Here is a 5,571-nt window from a genome sequence, read left to right on the forward strand (position 1 = left end):
GATCCTGTGGTCTGATTATCACATTTGTGTAGTTTCTCCACAAAAGATGTGAGAATGGTACCCAACCTTACAATAACACTAGTAATAAAGCATCAGGAACAGTGTGCTCCCACCAGCCAACACACAGACGATCACTTGCTGCAGCACTGTAAAAGTCACATAGAGAATGGAATTCTACCTGCTCTGTGCTTCCATCTGTATTACGTTGGTGCAGGGGCACAACATTGGGAGACCACAGTTGTCACAACTATAACAAGCTGAAAAAGACACAGCTGATAGGACTTCAGGCTATATATATAACATCCAACATATTTCTCTAGACAATCAAGTAGTGTGGCAAGAAACATGACTTGAGAACACATTTCCCTGCCTTTATGGCTCATTTCCCCTGTCCTTCATAATCAGAGGGATAGACAGCAAGAAGACACTTAGTGCTATTAATTACTGTGTGCAGTTTGTCAAAATATATATAGAATTTTGATTACCCACATATAATGGGCAAGAAATCAGTGTCTTGCGGAGAACAAAATTATCATATATATAGAAGTAAGAGAATAAACTTAATTCTAGTTCTTAGAAGTGGAAGCTGAGGTCATGCAACGCTGGGATCAACTCTCTGGGAATGGAGTGATGAGCTTTCTCATTTGTTTTTCACGGGCCATATATAATAATTTTGTTCTCCGCAAGACACTGATTTCTTGGCCACTACCTAATATATGTGGGTAATCAAAATACCTACATATTAGAATTACTACTGGTCCACATATCAGGGCTCTGATGTAACTTCTTTAACCATACACTCTCAGTGATGCAGGCACTGATGTTTTTCTTATTCTGAGATCCCCTTAGCAGAAAAGCAGATCCTAAGGCAGAATATTTAGCAGTGAATATCCTGCTGCTTATTTAGATCGCTACAGAAATTTTTTTTCCAGAAAGTCTCCAGGAAAAAAACACAAAGATAGTGATGTATATTTTTGGCAATTATGACCGAGTACAGGCTGTAGGATTGAATTTGGTATATTGTGTTACTCTTTTGAATATTTAATCAAGAATACAGTGGTCTACATTTGCTATTACTACACAGCAGTACTGGCTATTACCATAGTTTGCCCCTATATTTAGAATAAAAAACACCTCTAATAACTGTGGGGTTATAATTGGCAAAGATTAACATTTTAATGGCTGCTATATCATACAGTACATCTGGTTGTATATATTTACAAAATACAGTAAAATATAAAAATCCTGCTCTATATTTTTGTTATTTCTGTGCATCTGAAAACTCATCAAAATAAATGTACAGCAATATTGTATTTCTCCTATTAGGCTACCTGGCAATGTTTGAAGCACATTATTTAGTAATACTCATGCTGGCAGTGCTGGGAAAGGGCCTGGAGAAATTTGCTAGGTAATGCTCATCCTCACAACCATAATGGCCAGTCCTATGGAGGCCCCAGCATATTGTCAGTAACATAGTTACAAACCCAGTAGAGCAGAGTCTGGCAGGAGCACAAGGAATTGCATTGCAAGTACTCGTAGACTCCCCAAAGCCACCAGTACATTTCATTTCCTTGACTTGAGTAAAAGTGGAAAATCCATGTAATATACCAGAAAAGCCATTTTCTTGTTTTGCAGAATGTGCAGTATATATCCACTCACCAATGAAATACAGCCAGCTGTGTGGTGGAACATGGCAGATTTTTAAACATGCACAGCACCATGATAATAATTAAGGTCAAGGAATAAAAAAAATACCAAAAAACAAAAAACCTCACAACATATCAAGCTGAAATTGCATGTACAATTTAAGAGACAGAATGCTCCTAACCCAGATTTGGAAAGAGCACCAGGGTTAAATAGTTGTGTGCTGATGAAAAAGCACCAGGGGATCTTTAATGACCGCAAGTCTTATCTGACATGAGCAATTTGCTCAAGTGCTATTCTTCCTCCAGTGCCTGCTCTTTTTACATTGCTTTCCTCTGCTAATGCTACCTTTAGTTTGAAGACAAAGGCTTTGTCTACACTACACTTTTGTCGGTATAACTTCTGTCGTTCAGGAGTGTGAAAAAAAATCCCCTGAACGACAAAAATTTTACCGATGAAAAGCGCCGACAAAGCTACTGTCTCTCGTTGGGAGTGGATTTGGTTGGCGAGAGAACTCTCTCCTGCCGACAAAGAGCGGCTACGCTGCGCACCTTTTAGCAGCACTGAAAGGTGCATAGTGTAGACATAGCCTAGATGTTCAGTGAAAAGGTAAACTGGAGTTTATGCTATTCACTTTTCTGCCTTTCTCCGTCTACTCCCAGTCCTACTGATGTAGTTGTCATCCTCCTACTCCTTTCCTCCAGACGATCCTCTCTCGCCTAGTGCACTGCTGGTGGTCTGCTGCACACTATGCAGCTGTTTTTCCCACACTATGCAAAAATCCCCTGTCTCTTCATGCTTCCAAACCCCACCTTCCAGTTGCCATGTGTGGAAATGTGGGGGAGAAGACTGGACATTTCATTTTATTTAGCCCTTTTAGAATGACAGCAAAAAAATCAGCAAAATTTAAGCCCATCAGCTAAACCATTTTGTGCATTTGCATGGGCAATGTCTCAGGCTGGTTCTTAAAGACCTCCTAACTCTTCATGGAAAATATGAACAGCTGATATAAAGAGCTACAGAGAGGAAGCAATTTGCAGTGCACAAGAAGTTTTATTGGACCTACAAAATCCAAAACTAGATATGCATTCTTCGGCACCATATGCTGGCACCTTATCTATTTCCTAATTATTTGCACAGATTGAAAGCCTCTTGCAACAAAAAGTTTTTTAAAATCCACTATTGAGAAATAATTCTGCTTCTATATGATTGGCTGTTATATTTACTCCATTGTTCTTTATTGTTAAGAACATATGCATGCAAATAATAAAATCTTTGTATGTTATGATGAAGATTCTGGCTGCCCCTCCAGGAGTGTGCGAAGGTAGGAAGGATGGAGAAGGTCCAATTAACCCTCTGACCTCCCTGTAGAGGGGTTTGGCCAGGGCTTGTCCCTCTCCAGGGCGGCGAGGAACCACACCGCCTCGCTACTTCCTTTCAGTTCTGACGGGGAATTAGCCTGGCTGTGGGGGTCTCTCGCCGCGGCAGCACTAGAGGCAAAACATAACAGTTATTCACACCCGGTCGGCGGGCAGTAGTGAGTCACGGGCTCAGACAGGAGCTGAGCAACTGTTATATAATGAGCAGGCCCTGGCCCTAGGTCGGGGCGGGGCAACAAAGAGTCAGTGGCTCAGGCCCTCAGGCAGGGGCTGAGCAAACAGGTAAACAGCAAGTCCAGACTCCTGGCTCTGAAGGGCCTGGGAGAGGGGGAGACTGCCACCCATGAGTTGGGTGGCAGGGGGGATGCAGGCCCTCCCACTCCACTGCGTCCCAGCCCGGGGCCCTAGCAGCCGCAGAAGACCTGCTGCTGTGTCAGTGGGGATCCTGGCTGCAACACATTGACATAGGCTCTGGCAGTCTTGCAGCCAGACTAGGGTTGGCTGCCCCTGGGCTACTTCCTAACTTTCCCTCTGGAGGTACCTGGGTCTGGACGGTGTCCTCCATGGGGTCAAGCACATGGGCTCCTCAGGGTAAATGGCGAGGGGTAGGCTTGGCAGCTTCTCTGGGTAACTTGCGAGGGGCAGGCTTGACAGCTTCTCCAGGCTCTGGTCAGCATCGGCCAGTCTTCAGGTCGGCCGCCAATTGCTGAGGTCTCCCAACTGGGAGCTAGGCCACAGGCATCTGGCCTCTCCGGCGGCTGTTCTTCTAGTGAGCTCTGGCGTTGGGCTTTTATACTTCCTGTCCTGCGCCTTGACCTCTGGAGGGCGGGCGCAGGATTCACTGGCTCCGCCCACTTTAGTGTCCAGAGAGGCTCATCCCTCTCTGGGGCGGCGGGGAATGAAACTGCCTCACTACACTTGCTTATTCACCTCAACAAGGGCGAGCCAGGATCCAGTTCTTGTTCTCTTTGAGTGAAATTCATCCCTATGCAGAGGGCCTGCACAAAGGTTCTCCATCACTTAAGTACTCAAAATAGGTCTTGAGTGGGACAAGTCTTCTCTAGACCTTCTGCTGGGCCTTGGCACCTGGTGGTTTTTTTCCCTTGAGGGCAAGGTGTGAGGAAAGATTAGCTCTGCTAGTGGTCACCTGCTGCCTAGTTACTATGTTTAGTGGTGGATTGGAAATGCCACTGGTACAGTCGGCCCACTTCATTTTTGCCATTCTGAAAGCTGGTCCCAGTTTGAAAGCTACTTATCCATTCACTGGGAATATTGGTAGAAAAAGTAAATAATTGTCAAGACTCCCCAGTGTACATTGCTTTGATAGGCAGGGCCTGGATATATTTCCCCTTCTCTGTGCACCAATCTGAAGTTCTTAACTCAAGTTAAGACCACATGCTTTACTTAAAGGAGCTGCAGGAAAAAGCCAACCTAGTTTCAGTCATCCTTGCACCCAGCACCTCAAAAATACTACTTCCAATTCTCCCACCCACACCTCATCATCTTTTAGTCCTTCATTCAGACACCATTGAGCAAGCCATTTTACAATGGTGGATAGAAAAAAGGTACAAGACTTGGCGAACTTGTTTTCCAAAATTAAGAGCTTTAATAAACATCTAAGCTGCTGCTCTGAATAACATGCTGTAGACGTCCGGGGTGGGGCTTGTCCCCCGCAGGGGCGACCCGGAGCCAGGCCGCCTCACGTCACGAGGCTGGGAAACCATTCAGTCTTGCAAGTCCAAGTCCTAGGTTGGGGCGGGGCAGCAAACAACCAGTAGTTCAGGGCTCAGGCCCTCAGGCAGGAGCTGAGCAAACAACCAGTAGTTCAGGGCTCAGGCCCTCAGGCAGGGGCTGAGCAAACGAACAGTAGTTCAGGGCTCAGCCCTCAGGCAGGGGCTGAGCAAACAAACAGTAGTATGGTAAGCCCCGGTTCCAACACCTGAACCTTGGCCTGAAGGTGGGTGGGGGGAGAGGCTGTCACCCGGGGTGGGGTGGCAGGGGGGACACAAGCCCACCCATTCCACTGTGTCCCAGCCCGGGGCCCCAACAGCAGCAGTCCGTCTGCTGCTGGGTCAGTGGGGATCCTGACCGCAACACACTGACATGGGCTCGGGGTCTGTTATCCCCGGGCCACTTCCAATCTCCCCCTCCATGGGTACCTGCACGTCCTCAGTCTCCTCCACCGTGTCCCAGACCATAGGCTCCTCAGGGCACCGCGCGCTGGGTAGGTTGGGCAGCTCCTCCGGACCCTCGGCGAGGGGAAGCTCAGGCCGCTCCTCGGGACACCGGGCTCGGGGCTGGCTCGGCCAGTCCTCCTCAGTATACCAGGCTCAGGGCAGGCTCGGCCAGTCCTCCTCAGGATACTGGGCTCGGGGCAGACTCAGCCAGTCCTCCTCAGGATACCGGGCTCGGGGCAGGCTCGGCCAGTCCTCCTCAGGATACCGGGTTCGGGGCAGACTCAGCCAGTCCTCCTCAGGATACCGGGCTCGGGGCAGGCTCGGCCAGTCCTCCTCAGGATACCGAACATAGGATCGTAACAGATCCTATG

Source organism: Trachemys scripta, chromosome 2 (genome assembly GCF_013100865.1).
Source record: "Trachemys scripta elegans isolate TJP31775 chromosome 2, CAS_Tse_1.0, whole genome shotgun sequence".
Classification (NCBI taxonomy): Eukaryota; Metazoa; Chordata; order Testudines; family Emydidae; genus Trachemys; species Trachemys scripta.